At 39.2% G+C, this 20,338-nt stretch overlaps 1 protein-coding gene across 4 annotated transcripts in view; it reads left to right on the top strand.

Moving 5' to 3' along the window:
- Positions 1-20,338, top strand: part of ZNF536 (zinc finger protein 536) — a 450,709-nt gene that overhangs the window by 117,682 nt on the left and 312,689 nt on the right. For 3 of the 4 annotated variants that reach the window (XM_083513501.1, XM_083513502.1, XM_083513506.1), the window contains exon 2: positions 10,450-10,582. The exons of the other annotated variant lie outside the window; for it this stretch is intronic. The gene's annotated coding sequence lies outside the window, so the exon portion shown is untranslated. The remainder of the gene's footprint in view (positions 1-10,449; positions 10,583-20,338) is intronic. 4 annotated transcript variants of the gene reach the window in all.

Here is a 20,338-nt window from a genome sequence, read left to right as displayed (position 1 = left end):
TTGCTTTTGGGGTGGTTACACGCAATCCCACTTCCATTGCTGTTTGTGCCCTTTAACATTTGGGGTAGTCACACTGTTTCATTTCTAATCAATGCACATCCAGTAACTTCCTACTGAAATCCCAATTCTTAATATTTTTTTAATCACAAATGTTCTAGTTTATTTTTGACCCCACTTTTGTTCCTCTGTAACCTCTCTGAACACCAATAGTGTGGAGGATTGGGGGCACCATCGAGGAACAGACTAAAGCAGAATAAATTAATCACCAATGTACTATGCCTGAAGAATGCAACTGTAAATGAAACACCAGTCTGGATGGGCCCCAGTCTTTGTATTTGTTCTGGTTCCCCACACATCACTTGTGTATTGTGCAAAGAAAGCCCAGAAACTTGATCTGCAGTGGAAGCCTCCTGAATTAATTGGGAGTTTTCTAAATTTACCACTTGCCACATGCTTGAGAATGAGAACTATCTTTCCCGTGCAACATCTGGGGTGTTGATGAAGCTAATATGCTCCAGAAGTTATAAGCTGGCTGCATCATGCAGCATTAGTTTTGAGCTACTGAATTAAATTGGCTTCTTTCGTTGATGAGGGCATTTTCCATCCAATTAGAGAAATTTGGTTAATATTTGATTGTTTGTAGGGCATTTCCTTCTTGAAGAATAGAAAACCTTTCAGTGCAACCCCCAAATGTATTTTTTAACCCAGGCTTGAAAAAATGTGTTTTTTTAATGGTGAGAACGATTAATTGGTCCAACACACATGTTTTGCATCTGAGGGTTCACACGCCTCCTTGTGATGCAAGCTCCAAAGCATACCATATGTGTATTTGGGTGTGAAAACACATGCCATGCCACTCTGCTTTTTTGCCAATGTGTTTTCCATAGTTTCATCTTTGTCCTGCTCAATCACACCATTGAAACTTTTGGTTTTGTACACAGTGATAGGTTCAAGTGTGACCCCCCACCTACTCTGCATTGTAGTGCTCCTGTTTATAGCCCATATTTCCTTTAAAATTCAACTGGTAAGAAACATGTCTTAGATTTGCAGCAGATTCTTGTTCAAAAGAAAATCCCACAGTGACCAAAAGTATTTAATTGAGCATAGAATGGCAGATTATTGTTTTTTAAATGCTTATTTTAATGTATGTATGTGTATGTTTTTTTGCTTAAAATATTGTAAGTCGTTTTGAGTTGCCATGGCAAAAAAGGAACTAATAAATTTAATGAATAATAGTAATGAGTTAGGCTTAGATTTCAGCATAGGATGTAAAATAGTCGGGGGGGGGGGATATCTGCACTCCAAACTTGTATCGTTTTTAGACAACTGCCTGGAATTGCAAGCCTTCCAAGCTCACGGGAAAGTTGTCCAAGGTTGTTAAGGGCAAGCCAAATTCCCATGTCCCACTTATACTTCTCCCTTGCAGCCTGGTATCAACACCGTAGTGTTGCTCTTTGGGTGCTCTGCATTCCTCACCAAACCACAAATTATACATGACACTCAGTTGCATGTAGTTTGTCTCCGACATTGTGTTTTATTGCAAAATGCAGCCATGAAAGGCTCTAGAGTGGAATGGGGAGATGGGAAGGAGGATTTTAGTAGCTTTTCCACTAAGAACATTCCCCCAACTGCTTTTCTCTCCTGCGGATGGGGAAAAGAGAGTTTGGGGGCTATTTTGTTCTTTTTTTTAGTAGAAAATCCATCAGAGGGGAAGGGCCAGTGGACAATGGTAGAGCTCTGAATGCAGAAGGTCCCATTTCAATCCCTGGCATCTCTAAGTAGGGCTGGGATTCCTTCCTGTCTGAAACACCAGGGAGCTGCTGCCAGCCAGTGTGGTCAGTACTGAGCCACGTAGATGGGACCAAGTGTCTGATTCTCTATATGGCAAATTCATATGTTCCTAAAAATATATTCTTCCTAGTTTCCCACCTCAAATGTCATCCCTCACAATTGTACTCGCTAACAAAATAAAACATTGGAGAAAATTTGCACACAGTTTGGGTCACAGATGTGTTTTCATTCCAACCTGTTCCCAAGGTGGGGAGGATGTCGGCTGTGGGTGTTTTAAAACATGGCACTAAGAAGTCTATTTCAACCTTTCTTGCATCTATGGTGTTCCATACGCATGTTGTTAATACAGGAGAGAATTTGGAAGGAAAGTCAAATTTGTCTCACAGAGAAGGAAAGCGGTCCATATTCTCCATAATCCTGGAGAGAAAAATCAACTTTAGATTAATAGGGCAAATCATCCTTCCCACAACGTATTCTGTGCTGGAGCAGAAAAGAAAAATGGCTTTGTAGATTAAATTAAGCACTCAAAATGGTTAAGTTAAATTTTACTTTTGCAAAGCAAGAGCAAAGTAATGCTTCTGACGTTTAAGGTTTTGGTGGATCTTGGAACTACAAAGTTGATTTAAAGCAACAACAACAACAAAACCTCAGATTGTAAACTTCATGGTGCAAACCAGGTCTCCTGGAGGAAGGGTGGATGTAAATTGAATCATTATTAATAGCATCAATTATTAATAATAAAAACAACAAGAGCAGCATGTGGAATAGTGGTCTGATAGTTCTTTTACAACAACAGAAACAAGCTCAACAGAAACAAAACCAGCAGAGTACATTTCAGTTGTGATGTTGCATACAATAAACACACAACGGGCAATCTACAGTGTTTTTAGTTTGTTTTAAATCAAATCAGGAGACATGAGGGCTCAGAGGGTCAGATCCTACACTCTTAGTAGATGTAAACTCAGGCTTTATGGCATCACATTAAAAATGGGGTGTGTGTGTGTGTGTTGAGGTGTTCATATCATTTGATATAACTTTAAATCTTACGTTCGCTACACTGCATCTGATAGTGATGGTCTTGGTGGATAGGGTCCTCAGAAAGCTGATATCTGAGGGTGGGGTCATAGAAGTTGTGTCCTGAGGGGGAACTGTGCCCATTTGAAGCTTTCAAATATATATTCTGAAGGGACTGTTGGACTACATTTGTGTTAAATATGTCATTTGGGCCATAACATTCATCAGTGATCTTCTCTGGACCATGAAGAAGCCTGTGGGCCAGCTCAATTGATGAGTGAATAGATTGCCCCCTTTGTAGGCTACCAGCAACTAATTGTATAATAACTTTTTGCTTAGTGCTGTTATGATTAGTTGATCAGCATTTCATATGGGAATTGGGTTGTGCCCCATGGCAATGTTTTCCATTTTTCACTTATGATTTTTTTCCCTCCCCCCACATAAGTCTTCAATTTTGAACCTTGAATTGAATACACATGGAAACTGACTTTGCATGGAAAAGATCAGTGACAAAAATTGCATGACGTTTCCATACCATAATTATTCCCTGAATCAGTCTTGGGAGTCTTTGGGAGTTCTGGAAAAACCTGCAATAAAGCTGTTTGTGTTTATACCTAGAGTATTTACGGCTTAATTCCATCTCTCTCTCTTTTTTATGTACAGACAAATTGTTTCCAAAAGAGGGGACTTTGCGTAACTTTTTACATTACTGCCTTTGTCTTTGTAGCCAGGGCAGGCTCTTGAAACTCAAACCTTTTAAAAGCAACAGGATTAAGCTGAAAACTAGGTTTTGTTTTGTTTTGTTTTAAAGACCATGTTCAAAGCATTCAACATTTGCAGTGGTTCTATTCTATTGACAGTACTTAACATTCCCATTTTTTTCTCTTGAAGTAGGGCACTCCCCTTAAGTGATTTAATGCATTGTATACTATAGATAGTGTTTAACGCACAGAAACTGGTAACCCTCTTGCAAAGAGCTGAAGCTAAATAGTAATTCACATATTCAGTGGAGTAAACTCAAATTCCCATCATCCCCTAGAGATGATGGGAGTTGTTGTTCAATAGCATCTGGGGGCCTAAAGCTAAAGAGCACTGCTGAAACATCTTACTCAATGCAAGGGGATAGTTAGTACAGTGGTACCTCGGGTTACATACGCTTCAGGTTACAGACTCTGCTAACCCAGAAATAGTGCTTCAGGTTAAGAACTTTGCTTCAGGATAAGAACAGAAATCGTGCTCCAGCGGCGCAGTGGGAGCGGGAGGCCCCATTAGCTAAAGTGGTGCTTCAGGTTAAGAACGGACCTCTGGAACGAATTAAGTACTTAACTCGAGGTACCACTGTACTTTAAAACAATGATGCAAAGGGAAGAGGAACTATAGTACCTTGATCTACTGAACTGACTCCATCTACTTAACTTTCTGAAAGGACTGTGCAAACTTTACAGTACTGAAGTACTCTGCTGTTGAAGGCAATGTCGGAATAAACTATTAGCATTCTATTCAAACAGAAATGTGCAAGAGTGTTTGAGTAATATAAGTCCATGTCAGAGCTTGTTCCATCATATCTGATCACATTTTTATTTCTAAGTATCAGACTTGTGGGGTCTCCACACAGACACTTCACATCGCTTTACAAATCACTCGGACTCATGCCATTCAAAAACCTTGTGCTTGTATTTCTGCGTCAGTTAAAATTCCTTGTGTTGCGGTTCCTCAAGAAACGAGAGGCTTTCCCTATAATTCAAACAGTCCTATTTATGCTTGCGCTTGGGGAGAATTGCTACTGAATCTAACCTATGCCCTCCAACAGTGTTCCAAGACTGTACCACCAGCAAATCCGAGCTTAATAAATTAATAAAGACAGGCAGTTAGAGTAGAAGCAGAGCTGACCTCCTCCACAGCATGGGCACCCCAGATGTTTCCGATAACTAAGTGTGCCGCGCTGTGAGAACACATGTGTGCAATATATAGAATTAAAACAATGGGAACCAAAATGGAAAGGGGGGGGGGACTCAGTGCTTTCCAACCCACCCACGAGAAGACAGGCTTTTTATTTATTTTTTAAGAGCAGCTGAACATGATTGTGTTTCATGTACATAAAATAATAATAATTTAATTAAGGTACAAATTAATAAGTGGTAAAATATGCCATCATATCATCAGGTACTGGAACCCCAAGTGCTCACAATTTGTGTCTTTCTGGGCCAGTTACAACTGTGCTTCCATTTTGCCCAGTCCCCACAATTCCAAGAAGCCAGACCACATGCCAACTCAGTACAAGCGTATAATGTGGAAGTTGGTCTTTTGGAAGCTCAAATTGGATTGCCGCCAACTCCTTTGGCTGGGCTGTTCCATGTCAGTTTCTTCAGTAAGACTGGTGTCTAATCCAGAATATTCTGATTGCAGCCTATATGTTAAGGGGGGTGAGGGGCTACCTTGGCTATTCCTTGAGTGAGGATTGTGTGGATGCAGGGAATGTGTACATGTTTCATTAAAAAGCAGCCAATGCTGTTTTAAAAAAGGAGGCTTATTTCTTGATATAAACAGCAGCTGGGGGTGGGACCATGGCAGAAGAGAGAGGGTTGAATTCTCTGTTTTGACCCCTTGTATTGTTCATGCAGCTCAGGCTTATCTGTGACAATCCTTTACTGGATCTGGCAACTTCTGTTTCAGTGTATCTGAAGAAGTGTGCATGCACACGAAAGCTCATACCAAGAACTAACTTAGTTGGTCTTTAAGGTGCTACTGGAAGGAATTTTTTTATTTTGGATTCTCTCAGTTTCTCATTTCCCCCCACTTTTAAGTTCTGTTCTCCACATTTCCACATCATTTTTCTTTTCTCTTTTTTAAAGGTTCTCATGGAAATTTATCTGCATTCCAGTGTTAATTTCTCCCAATATACACATTTTTGTATGTAATTTTGCCAAATAGACCCATTTTTGCAGAGCAGTTTGCCATAATATAATGCATTTCTGCATATTGTTTTTAATCATTAAATGCATTTTTATGCACACTTTAGCCTTGTATATGCATCTTGGTACATGCTGCTTGACTGACAAATTCCCTTGCAAAATTCAGAGAAGTGCACATTTTGAAGGGTAGCTGTCTTCTCGTTCTTGAATGGTTAGAAAGTGCAGATTAGGTAGGTTTGCCTTTAAAAGTGAATTGGATTGAATTTCTTTCCCATCTGTATCTGTTACATAACAAAACATGTGTGTGCTAACTGCTTTCACACAACATTGTTTGACCCATTGACTTAAGACAAACAAGAAGATGATGTATGGTTGGAATTCTTTGTTTATCTAGACAGAGGTTGTTATCACAGAGTACCAACCTTGGGATAACAAAATTGAAACAATTGAATTTTGACTGTGCAGAGACAAGTGTTTAATTTTTAATTTTTATCTTCAGTCTACTAGGGATGTCAGTTCCCAGTTGAGGACTGCTATTGGTGAAGCAACATTTTATTGCAGTCTGGGGTTACAGCTTGTAGGGGTTTTATGAAGCCAGTGACTATGGGATAACTTTTCAAAGCCAATGTGCACCCCCCCGAGAACCCCCAAGCAATACTGTACTTTAAATTCTTTAAATCTAAACTCTCAAAGGAGAGAAAACTGGTTGCATTGTGCAGTAACAGAACAGTCCTGTTCATCCTTACTAGGCTACCTGCGTGTAATTCTGAAGATCAGAGGAGAGTCCTTACTGAGCAAGGATAGAAACAATCGGCTTATATCGAGTATTTTTACTTCATAGGAATGCGGTTCTGCTTGCTGAAAATCTATCCTTTGCATGGAGTCAGGCATAATCCTATGCCTACTTTGCCCTTGCAGTAAAAATATGCTTAATAGCAATTTCAGAAGAAGAGAGGGGGGAAAAGAATCTATTTAAAGCTGGTTGAACAGAATATCTACTCATAGATGGAAACTGTAAGTGAATAATGTTAATGGAGCTCTGTTTTTGTAAAATGCAAGGGACAACTAATAGAATCTAGCTACTTTAAAAGTAGATGATTGAATTACATTTAAGAGACTACCTAATTTATGACCTTTAAAAATAGTTTTTAGAGCTGTCTGCTTGAGGAGGATTGTAAAGCCTATGGTCCCATCATCCAAAATTTTTTTAGTAGTCTCTTCTCATAGTCTGCATTCCACCCAGTGCACCCTTTGTGTTATTACTTTATATTGATGTAACATTAGCATTGCTCATGCTAAAGCCAGTGTTATTCTAGAGGCATACTCTTCTTTTTAATGTAGGAAACCAAGGGGTGAAGCAGGGGAGTTAAGAGAATGGAGGTAGTTGCCTGTTCTTGAAACAAATATTCTAACACATTAGATAGCCAGATACAATATGTTATCTGGCTATCTAATATGGCATCTACCAAGTGAAATATGTGGGATCCCCAGTGCTAATCTTAGAAGTTCTGTGCATAAGGACAAGAAGTTCCAATTACAGCCCTTAATGTCATTTTAATGCTATTTTTTAAAATGTAATTATAACTCCAATTGCGTTTGAGATTTGAAGCTGACAATAGTGATACAGAAAGGAACACTGCAAAAAATAGCTTCGCTCAAACTTTATTAGCGATTAAAGAAAGAGGAGTACCCAGCCAGATTTATGCCTAATTATTTGCAACCGAAATAGGAAGCCTTTGTTTTCTGGGTGTACAGCTTGCAGAACTTTGTTTGTCTCTGTCCTGCGGCCGTTTAGCTGGTGTCATTTCAAAAAGTGGGGGGTTTTTTTGTTCATCACTTTGAGCTTACAGTTTTCCTAGGCTTTTTCATTTGTAATAACTACATTTTGTTCTCAACCCAATGACTTTGGACATATGTGACACGATAGATAGATTTTGGTTATTGGAATAAGGAGATTAGGTTCTTCAAAGTTTGCTATCCTCGGGGTTTGTCTCCTATTGCATGTCTCTGAGTTTCGATGACTTGGAGGAGGAATTCTCCACTCTGGCCGGTTTAGGGTGCAGTGGCTATCATGGGCTAATACAAGAGCTTGTTTTTGATTCCAACCAAGTGTGTCCTTAAATAGCTAAACCATTATGAACTTGCTCAGGGATTCACAAATTGTGGTCTGTGAATGAGTTTCATGCAGGTAGTCTGCAGCCAGGACCTTTCAAATATTCATAGAGGCCCAGGCCACTTCCAGGTCTTGAGGCCCTTACCCATAATAAAAGCTTAAAAATGGTGAGACATAAGTAACTGAAAGCTGCTCCCTTGCTTGCCCCAAGCTCAGAGCAAGAAATAAAAACGATAGGCATGTGTTCTAGTCTGAAAACTAAATGCCCAGATCAAATGGGATAACTTTGCACGGTAGAAAGGGCTCAGATCCTCAAACATTTAGGTTGCAATTGGGACCCCACTTTGCTGGGAATTAGCCACAGTGAATTCAAAGAACTTCCCTCAAAGAGGACATGGTTAGGCTTACACCATAAATTGCTGTGCAAATGGCATTTTTAAAGCATGGCTTGTGGAGGCAGGGCTATTTAAAAAGGAGAATTAAAGGAAAATTCTGCTACCTAGTGGTATGGGATTATGATTTCCATGCATAGCACACACTGCTGTAACACACCTGTACACTTTCCTCATGGGCATATACATGCTGTCTTGCTTAAAGCCACATTCCATGACATTTAGAAGCCTACGCAGAGTGGGAGAACATCCCCAGAACTAGGACTTTGGCAGCACTAATGCAGAGGAGTGTTATAGTCAAGCTTCACACCAGAGGCGTCTTGAAAGAGGCCAACAAAGCTTTGTGAGAGATATTTTTAAAAAAAGAAAAGAGAAGAAGCCACAGAATCACAAACCCAGCACAATGAGCCTCAGCTCACATCCTTCTTAGTACACAAACAAGCCACTTTGTTATTGATTGATTTCTTGTATTTATATCCTACTGGTGGTTTATATGGTTTTCCCCCTCCTCGCTTAATCCCCACAATGACCCTGTGGGGTAGTTTAGTTTGAGAGACAGTGGCCAATTTCCAAGGTCACCCATGGCCAAGTAGGGATTTGAACCCTGGCCTTTTCTAGGTCCTAGTCTTCTTTTGCACTATTAATTAAGGTGCAGAAGCTTCATTCTCCATATTATGATGCAGAGGAATCAGCTATTTAGAGTAGTGCTGAAATACTTGTAAATGTTGCTTTTCTTCATTTGGTGACATATCTCCAAGCAGATCACAGGGATGTCATTCCACAGTCGTTTGCAGATTTTCTCCAGTGAATACTTCTTGATTTTGTTGAAATGTTACAATTCATTGTGTTATGATTGGTTGTGTGAATGGCGTGGAGCTGTGTTCCGATTGGATGTGTTGCGTCGCTAACCAATGATTGCGCAAAGAGCAAGTTGAATGACAACGTGAGTATACAATTCAAATTTTCTGCTGTGTCGGTCAGTTAGTCATCCAATTAGGAGTACAAACAATAGCACATAGCTCTTAGAAGTAACCAACACAGCACAAATTCTCAATTGTATATTCATATTCACACACACACACACACACAAACACACAGAAACACACATTTTGATCCGTTCTGTCAAGTGTTGCTGCTTCTGTTGTTTTGTTCCTTGACTGGATGGCTCATATAATTAACTAAGATTGTGAACTGCAGATTGCAATGCAACACACAGTTTGAAATTTGCTCTCAGCAAATCTTCAAGAATGTGACCTTAAAATCTATTATGAAAAAGGAAACCTCATGTACTACACAAATTAGTAAAAGGTACTTTGGCAGTTCATGAAATAGGTTCTGGATTGGCCACAAACAATATTTTGGGGGGCAACATTGAAATAATGTACACTGACTTTAGTAGAGGTAATGTGGCAAAACTTCTCATGGTGTGTTTGATTCTGCATTTTCCGCATTGGCAGTGACGGGTGTGGGTGTGAATAATATTTAATCAATTGCAAATGTAAAGCAGGGCCATTTTTGCCTTTTAAATAATTCTAGGACGGCATCCCAGTATATCAGTAGTGGATAATATTTCTAACCCAGGCCCCATCTACACTATACTTATTTAAAGCAGTATCATGCCACTTTAAACAGTAATCCCAAATAATCCCAGGAGCCATAATCTGTTAAGGCTGTTGTGAGTTGTTAGGAAAGTTCCCTTCTTCTCTCACAGAGGTACAATTCCTAGAGTTCTCTAACAGCTGTCAGCAACCTTAACCAACTACACTTCCCAGGATTCTTTGAGGGAAGCAGTGCCTGTTTAAAGTGGCACAATACTGCTTTAAATGTATTTTGTGGAGGGGGTCCTAATGCTTCCTATTCAGCTGTTTTGACTGGCTTGTGCAGGTTGCAGATGTTTTCACAAAATGGTGGGGGAAAGCTACAACTAGTAGATGTTTGGGACTGCAGATAGTTGTAGGGTGGGACTGTCATAGCCCACCCCCCAGCCTTATGTTGTACAGAACTGATGGTGATGGACCAAAACAAAGATCCGAGGCAAATGTTTCTTTTGTTGTGCTCAGTGTTCATTGTCATAAAAAGCCCTAGTTTCATTTGAAAGTATGGAAAGTCATATGATCAGAAAACAGTTACCATCACAGTGGAACTGTTATCAGGTTCTTAAGTGAGCAACAGTTGCCGCCTCTGTTTATATGGCTTATTCTACTTCATTATTTTCCTGTTTTCACAGATGGGAAAACTGAGGCAGAGTGATTAAGCAACCTGCTTTAAATTCTTGTCTGAACCAGGATTTTCATAGATCACATCTTTCCTCCTGATCATGTGTACAGACTACTAAGACCACAACTTTCTATATGTCCCAGGTAAGACAATATTGCACTGTGTTTCACTAGTGTAGTCTGATGTGTTCTTAGCCTATGAGGTCGATGGGGGCCCGCATTAATTCTGAGTTTGGAAAAGTGTAAATAGAAATAAATATTCCATAAGTACAATGATTCCTCTGCTTGGTTAAAAGAGAACAAAACAAGCTTTCTTATGCAGATGCTGCCTTTTAAAAGGCTGCATACAGGAAAAAATGTGATCCATGAAAGTGGTATCCTTCCTCTTCCTCTTGGAAGACAAAAAAATAATTTTGTGGCCAGACAGGTCTTATGACATAAGAAGATTCTACCACGTAAACTCTTCTTTTGGTACACAATGGATGCACATTTTGTGGTACATGAAATCTGGAGGAAACCCTGTGAAAACCACTCCATTATTATGAGCTTGATATTGAAACAAACTAGTCCCCACTTCCAAGTAAGTTGCTGTGAGGAGCATCTGGAAATGAAATGGCACACATTAAGTAAGCTGTAGGGTGGGTGTGAGAGAGAATGAGAGTGTCTGATACATGAATTGCTTACATTGGAGACAGTGGAAGTCCTGGTTTTAATGAAAAGTCATCATGGTACAGTTTTGAAGGCATAAGCAAGCACATGGATATACTTGCTAGATTGATGAGCTCTATATGTTTACAGTGATGTACCTGTATATTTTAATCAGTCAGTCTATTGAATACATGGAGGGGGAGCAGACTTCTGCACACAATTCTGTATCCCTCTTTCCAAATCCAGTGTAACATATGAAAAGGGTTTTTAGAGATTACATAGAATGTGTTCATATCCCATAGGGAAGTATAAACAATGCCTTTCCATGCACAAATTAAATGGTACCTGCTCCCACCTCCTTGCTCCTCGCAGCACCTTTCAGCTCATGCTAAACCTAACCATGGTTCCTGGCTTAGTGATAGGTTCATGCCAGAGACCATAGTGTATTTTGCCCCATAAAACCAGTGTCAGTGAATCAAGAACAAACCTTGGCTATAGTTTGTGGTTTGTTGGGAGCAAAGCAAACCACAAACCCAGTTCAAATGTCATGTTAAGCTGGGGATCATGTTTGTTTTCCTCTCGGCATGAGCCATCAGGATCCAGGAAGAGTGGGGAGAATTGAAATGGATGCTATGGATGCTCACTCCTGCATGGTTAGCCATTGTTTATGTCCAGACATGGCCATTATCTTATGGGGTAGGGAGAATGCTTCTTTTCCATAATCCACTCTGACCTTCTTCAAAGTTAGTGAAGAGGCCCTAAGTTAATGTGACTACTTTGGAACTGAGAAGTACGGCTCAAGTATCCTCATGTCTCCACTGCCAGGAGACCCGGAGGCAAACCAACAGGCTTTAAAGGGCCATGAGGAACCCCATTGGTCCTTTGCATCACCTGACTCCTGATGGTGTTGTAGCTTTTTGACCACCTGCAGTAGGGCAACAGAGGAACTGCTCAGCAATGCTCTCTTCTGACAGATGGCAGCGGTGCAGAAAGTCAGGTGTCTGGGTCCAGCTTCTAGAGTCCCAGGTTTGAAATCAGAGCTCCTTATAGCCCTACAGTTGCAACATACTTGCTTGGCAAACCAGTCCTAAATGTTTGCACTGGCATAGTAGCCTGCCATGCTGAGTAATGTCGCTGAAACAGTGTCATGGTCTGTGATTCTGCACAGGCACAGCAGCCAGCCCCTTCCAACCTATGGATTTATTCCCTAGCACAGCAAGCCTTAGGATCGGGCCATTAGATAATCAATTTCTCTGCCTGAAACTATTTAAGCATCACATTTGCTTCTAACAACTCCCTGTAGAAAAGTTTAATACGCTATGTGGATTCCCTTAGTCTTTGGGATCAGTGGAAAACTCCTCAGGATTTCTATATTAATATTCCCTTCGACTCAAATAAGGGCTTTCAAAGTGAGCCTGGGAGTTGTTACTACCCTCCCCTCCCCACCCTATCTTCAGTTTACTGTCTATTTTTAACCCTGTACATACAGCACAAAGTAGTTTTGGTTTGGTTATGGCAACACAGGTATACTGCCACAAAGGAGTTGACCACAATTACTTAAATCACACCTTTGTGCAAAGGCTTATCCTTTCAACAGACAACCTGAAACTATTAACATGTAATATATGCTGTGTTGTACCCTTAATTCCTTCTGAGATGTATCAGGGTGACACAAGAGAAAAGGGGAGAAAAACTCAAGCATTAAAGTCCTCCTCTTTGTTTTCTTTCTCTCTGTGACCCCAGCAATCTCTTTAGCAAGCCATGGTTCAGTAAACTGGCACACAGCAGCAGTTCTGCAGTGGAAAAATCATAAACCAGATGGAAGCTTAACATTTTTGTTTAGTTTTTAAGAGCAGTTTTTATAACATCGCTTAACATCATTCTGATGCATCATACTGTTTACACTTAAGAGTTTGTAGCTAAGATGTTTACACTACAGAGAATGTTTTAAGATATTTTATAGTTATGATATTTAGATAATTGGCAAGAAAAAAGATAGTTTGTTGAGATTACAGTGATGTTGGTAACCGTGAAGTAACTTATGAGACTCAATAAATATGTCCAGTTTGGTGGAAAGTACAAACTAAGTTAAAACAAAACAACACAAGAGAGAATGTCTTTTTAGTGAAATCATTTCCTTTTCTTAATCAAAAGATGACAACCACAGCTTTAGAACTCCCATCTGTAACACACCACTCCACATATCTGTGAATCTACTGTGGGTATACATACAAAATGATACAATTAAATCAGTTGTTAAAATGTTTTTTTAAAAAATAAAAAAATCTTATGTGAATTGTGTGCAACAGTGGACAAAGTTCATGCTCTGTGGAATACCTAGTGATCAAAAGTCAGCCCTGTTTAACTTCTGCTTAAGGTCTTCATTTTCATATGAATGCAGCTCTGATGTTTTAATGAAGAATGTGTTTCTTCTAAGCATCTGGTCTTTGGAACATTTTTTTCCAAAAGACGTATTAATCAAAAACAATAACTTCTTTTAACTTTTGCAAAGTGCTCTAAAAGAATGAAATAATCTGTGTGTGGGCTTCAAATGTTGGGAATGCAAACATTTCACAATAAACATGTGTAAATGAAAGTACTTGGCCAGATATGCTGAAAGATAGTACATGTTGGGTTAATTAATGCATACTCTATTAAAATAAACCTTGCTTTCAAGATCTGACCAATAAAAATCATTAGTATATTTGGATCAGATGTGCTGATGGATTATTTTTACGTATATGTTAAACTTTTGCAGAAAGGATTGTCCTTGAAAAACCTAAAACCAGATTTGAAATTAAAGTCAAAACCTTCCATTATTTCTCTGTCCTCTTTGTGTTTTCAATATAGCAATATGATGAATTATTTCAGTTTTATCTGCTCTACCTGCAATTGATTTACTATTGATAGCCTTAAATTTATCATTTTAAATGTGCAAATCACAGTTATGCAGCCGGTGAGTTGTATAGTTTCAAAGACATTGTTCTCCTCCAGAATGTAGTATCTGATTCTAACTATAATCAAATTACTCTACCGCTTTATTTTTAATCAAAAAAGTGTTTATCTTTCCTGATCTTGAATTGGAACCATTTTAGCGGTAATCTAATGTTTTTTAAAAAAGGAAAAAATGTAGCATGCTGGTTGTGAAATCGTCCATGTAACCAAGCATTTATTTTATTTACACACATTTTTCTTGCTGCCATCTAATTCATCTAGTTTTAACTGATCTGTGTAAAAATGGGGAGCTTGGTTTGCGCAACTTGCTGCGCCTGCACCATCACCCAGAACGAGCTGAAAATCACAAAGTGTTCAAACAAAGGCATCAGAATCTAAGGCCAGTGTAATTTGTCCCAACAGCAATGACAAGGCGTATTGCTTTCAAGAGCAGTTTACTCAGATGAGTAAAACTGCAGGCAGCTGGAGTACAGATTTGATTTGTACTTGACCTGTCCTTTAAAAACAAACTCCCTCTTACATTCTTAAAGTGGCAGCAAAAAGAAGCTTATTTGACGCAAGGAAGAGAACATGACCCGGTGGGTTGGTTTTGGGAGGGACGTGAGAAATAGACTTCAGGGGTTGGGAGGACAAAGAGTGAATAAATAAGATAATTATCATAGCCCTGGTCACACAGATTCTCAATTGGTAATCCCAACTACTCAAGCAGTCCAAGAAGAGTTTCTGTCATAAAGGCACCTAGTCTCCTGTAAAACATCCTTCTTTGTAGCACCTGTTAGAAGCTGTATAAGCTCATTTTGGATAGCTTTTCCTAGGAAGTGAGCCATTGTTTCTTGATCTGTGCAAATGTTCATTCATTATATGGTCGAAAAGGGCTAGATATTTTACAAACTGAAAAACGAATCCATTGCTAGCATTGTACAACTTTTGAATTGTAACACAGAATGCCAAGTTTTGCATGCCATGCCAAGAACTCTGAGCAAAGCAATCAAGCATTCCAAGATTTGTCACTAATATTGTTCTTCTTGCCTAATTTTCTGCTGGTTAATACCATCAATTGTTTTTCTTTTAGATAAGCACAATTCAAGTTTCTCCCCAAATCTGATAGTTTTCTAAATGGTCAGTATTCCTCTCAGCATTGCTCCAATGTTCTTCCACTCCTTTGAACCTGTTTCTTGTAGTGTTGATGCAGCTTTTAGTTGTTGTTGAACAACTTGCAGCAGAAAAACAAAACAAAAAAAACCCAACCCACAGATTTTGACCTTGAATATATCAACCATTGATGACACATTTCTTCACCTCTCCACTTATGGAACCAACCTGGACCCTGCAATCATCATCTGAAGCGCTTCCTCATTTGCCTCCTTCACAAGAGGTCCAGAAGGTGGCAATATGAGAATGGGTCTTTTCTGTGTTGGTTTGCTGGGCACCTTCATTACATATCTTTAGGCACCAGGTGAAAACCATTTTTCTGTAACTAGGTCAGTTGATTTACATTCTATGGCCTTTTAAATGCATTTTGGGGGGGACTATTTGTTTGTTTTTGTTTTATTACGTGTTTTATGTTCTCATTTTTATATTTTTATGCTGTGAACTACCCTGTGATCTTTGGATGAAGGGTAGTATGCAAATTTAATAAGTAATAATAATCATATACAGGAGAAAGTCTTTCGGTTTTTTTAGTCTTTGGGAAAATCATGTGAGACAACTTGCTGTGGTCCATGTTGTATTATAAAGGTAAAGCGACCCCTGACTGTTAAGTCCAGTGGCGGGCGACTCTGGGGTTGCGGCGCTCATCTCGCTTTACTGGCTGAGTGAGCTGGCGTTTGTCCGTAGACAGCTTGCGGGTCATCTGGTGAACCAGAGCAGCGCACGGAAACACAGTTGTATTATAAGATGTCACAATTTGTCACTGCAATAGTTAGGCCAGCTAGCAGAGTAATTCAAGTCAGGCACAGTACCATCCTTGTTTGCAGACTGCAGTAATCTCACTTTTCTTGGCATCCTCTTTTTCATCTGTGTGTTTTTCAGAAACATCTTGGCTTTGTGAATCTTTTGTCTTAGCTTTTATATCATATATAGTAGGAGCGTCGCATCCAGCTTCTTCAGTGCTAGCTTCAACAACAGTATAGTCATATTCATTCTCTTCTGTTGCTTTCTGTGTAGAAAGGTATTTCAGGAAGAAGCCTTCTTGCTTCGCTTGCTCCTTTGCTTTTTTTGGTATTGGAGTATTGAACTCCAGATGGTCATTTTTTTTTATCAGCCACAGCTCACCACTAAAATGAATACATTTTCAACATAAGATTAAGATGAGGCTGTAAGATTTAAAATAAAGTGCATTTTCACTTTTTATGTATATTACATAACCTCCAATCTCACTCCAGTCTCACTCTTACATAAAAAAACCCAATTCTAATATATGAATTACTTCAAAAATGATAATTTTTTTCAAAATATAAAATAAAAGCAAAATATTATCAGAAATGTATAAGATACAATGAAAAATAATCTGTATAAAACTGTGTCCCTCCAAGGTCAGTACTGCGTCCCTTTGAGATTTGCACGCTAGGCAGCTTCATAATAGTCCCTATAGACCAGTATCATTGAGCCTTACTGGCTGTGACTCTTTCAGCTCTCATGCTTAGCCCCTTTGCTTCAGATATTATGTCTGGAGATACCAAGGGTGGAAACCAGTCTGCCTTTTGTCTGCACAACAATTAGTTCTTTTCTCTTTTCTCCCATAGTCATAGGATATGAAGAACTTAATAAAATAAAATCAGATCCTGTCATTTGTCCTAAATATTTAAATATGCAATTATTGCATTCACTGGCAAATCCCTCATAAACATCCTCAAATAAAAGATTAAGTCTTACATAAAATGATTTGCAAAAGAATGGACAGTGGGAACACTTCATGCCACGGGGTTATAGGATATAGACTATGTACTGCCAGTGCTTATGTAAAACTGGTATTTCTGTGCAGATGTGGTTTTTTAAAAAAATAATACTGGTGGTGTTGTTGATGGTGATTAAGCAGAATAAAGAACGAGAGGTTGGACACTTTACATATTAATTTTTCTTGCCACAATAAGCCTTGAGCTCACTTTGGTCACCAGCTTTATTATGTGTTTAAAGGTGAACTATAGGCTATTTGTAGGAGAAGGAAATTTAAAGAACTCATAAATCTTGGGAGTTAACTCAACATATTTAAATTCAGAGATGAGCAATTATTTAATCTATCTCCTCTACCTGAGCTGTTATCACTGGTCCATAGTATTCTGATCCGTACCCCCAATTACCTTCTGTGAAAACAGTGACCTGAAAATGTCCCAAGACAAATGCTCATCTGTGGCTGAAGCAACTGTAATTCCTTGTAGACAGGGATAATAAACTGGAGCCAACTGCTTTTGAAACAATCTTGGGTATTCCTGGTCATGCAAACAAGCCATTTTGTTTCAGGACTATTCAGATGGTAATGGGAATCAAGAAGCTAATATAGTTGAAAAAGGAATTTGGCTAAGCATAAAGATCCATGATTATAGAGTAGCTGAATTTTTTGTTGTCATTTATGTTGTTGGTTTTTTAAAAAAATGAACAGTAGGATATTCTGGTGTGAGAGAATAAGATTGAGGACAATGGCACCTTTGTGTCTCAGAAAGTGAACAATGAATTGCCTTTCTTTAGACAATGAGACATTTCAAACTTATATGAACAATTCTTTTGCCCTCCCTAAATAAAAAAAGATGGCAAAAAGAACTTTCCCCTTAGCTTATGATCAAATTTTAACCATCATATTGGAAGCTTATTTGAAAACCAATAACAAACACGCTTCTTCCATTTTGTTTGTGTGTACTGCTTGTTTTAATAAAAAAATGTGGTGATGTAAACACCATCACTACAGATTTTTGGTTTTCCTGTAATGAGTATCTTATGCTGCTGGATTTCGGGGATTTATTAGTAGCTTTATATTTAAAACCACAGAGGCCACAATCCACAGCCCATTTTTTCTAGAACAGAACCTTTGATTTCAGTGGACTCCTCCAAAGTAAGTGGGATGCTGTTTTCAGCTAGAGTGCGAAGAGGGAAAAATGGAAAGGAGAGCAGGACCAATAAGAAAATATGTAAATAATGGGTGGGAAGCCACATATTTTATTAAATACTTCTAATGAAAATCCCTCCAGATTCAGCATGGTGTGGGAATAATGAACTAAGCAAGCGTTAGTAGTCAAAATATCCCTAAATTTAGAATCCTGAGGGAGCCTAAAAAACAGCCTCTCATGAAAAGTACAGCATGGCATTATGGAGATCAGTATCATGTAGGCATAGACTAAATCCTACCCAGTTTTAACTAGCAACCTAGATAGCACAGTTTGTCTGTTTTACTTATATCCTTCTCTCCTTTGAAAAAGCTCAGGGTGACTTAGAGAGGCTCCCAGTGGACCAAGCACACCCCAGTTTCACACTTGCTGTACGGTTATGTCCCCTGCTCCCTCAGTTTCCCTGGATCTTGCTAGCCAAGTAATATGGAAAGCACCAGAGTAAAATGAAGAGTCTGGGACTGCTATATTTTTGTTTATTCATTTTTATTTATTGACTCACCTTGTCTTAAAAGTCTTGAGATAGACTTTCCAATGTGTGTCCCCCCGCCGCCGCCGAAGGCATACAATCAAAAGCTTCTACATTTTACATTTTTGGACAGCGTTCTCAATATACACTCTCAGATTTACCTAAGAGCCCCTACCATCATGTTATACAATGGCATGCCATTTTAGAAAAAAGCAAAGTGAGTTCTTTTAGCCAAGTTTGAAGATGACAAAACTGTTATATGGCATGTACAAAGAGCAGTATGACCCTCTCCAAGGTAGGCAGTTGACCAGTTATCTGGTCTTGGGAACCACCCACCCACTGATCTTCTCTTACCAGGATTCAGACTCTAATACCACCAATGAGTCCAGGCACCGGTCCAGGGTTTGTCCAGCTACTCTTGATTCAGATGTCACAGAAAAACAGAGTTGGATAATATTGGTGTACTAATGATGCCTCACCCCTGACCACTCCTAATGGCTTCATATATATGTTGAATATCATTTGGGACAGGATGGCACTCTGCAGCACAAATTACAGGTGGCTGAGAAATAATCACCCAATGCTGTCCTCTGAACCCGCCCCTGGAGCTAGGACTGGAACCACTGTAAAGCAGTGCCCCCCATACCCATCTCACAGAGCTAGTTGAGTAGCATAGTATGGTCAGTGTCATCCAAAGCTGCTTCTAGATCCAGTGCGAATAACAGGGTTGTCCTTCTCTCAATAAAGGTCATCCATCCATAGCTAGGACTAAACCTTGATTGGAATGGGTCAGGATAGCAAGAGTGATGGTCCAAAAAATCTGGAGGATTGGGAAGGTTGGTGTTGAGAGAGAAATGGCTGCTTACTCTTTTGGTTTCCATCTTCAGTGTCGTTCCCTACCCCCCCCCCCCCCGAACACCATTTTAAAAATGCCAGAGGTAGGAAAGGGACCTGGTTTTGAAATGTCAAATTTGGCAAGTGATTAAAGCCATAAAAGTAACTAATGATCCTCCTGTGGGAACTAAACAACAGTAAGAATGGGTAAGATATTTAGGTCTGAAAAGTGTCCACTGTATGTGAGCAATAAGTATCGGTTGTTTTTCCTTTAAAGCACTGCATTCGTTTTTGGTTGCCTGACTCCCACTGATTTGAACAGCAGTTGTGTAGCTAAGATTCCTCCCCTCTAATACATGCCTACGAAATGCTATTGATGAAAAAGTCTTTTTAAGAGCTAAAAGTCAGAGCATGTAGAGCTAATTCTCAGCCTCTTTTACCTAAACCATTCTGCTTTATTATTATTGTGGTCGGTAAGTACCTTCATGGATGCAAAAAATTCTGATAGCAGATGGCTCTTTAATGCAACTCAATGGATAGAAGGCAAAGCTGGATACATTTGGTCTAGAAATAACTCACAGTTTAAAAGCATTTTTTTTTAAGTAAACAACACTGAGATAATGCCTATGACTATGTTTCTCAATAGGCCAATGGGTCAGAGGGAGTGAAAACCAAAAGGTTACATTTAGGTTACTCCACCCTCCTGATAATTTAATTGGATAACACTGGTCCATGGGATGCATATAGCAATGGGCTGAGCGTTACGAAGTTTTTTGGTTACATTGTTCTGACTCTTTTGCTCTAATTCTTTTCTCCTAACTTTTGGGTCATTTTTGGAAGCTATGAAGCTCACTGGGCCACCCTGTGCAAGGCAGTTCCCAGGGCAACAGGGAAGAT

This window comes from Podarcis liolepis (assembly GCF_965112155.1).
Source record: "Podarcis liolepis genome assembly, chromosome: 7".
NCBI lineage: Eukaryota > Metazoa > Chordata > Lepidosauria > Squamata > Lacertidae > Podarcis > Podarcis liolepis.
This window is presented reverse-complemented; position numbering and strand designations above follow the sequence as displayed.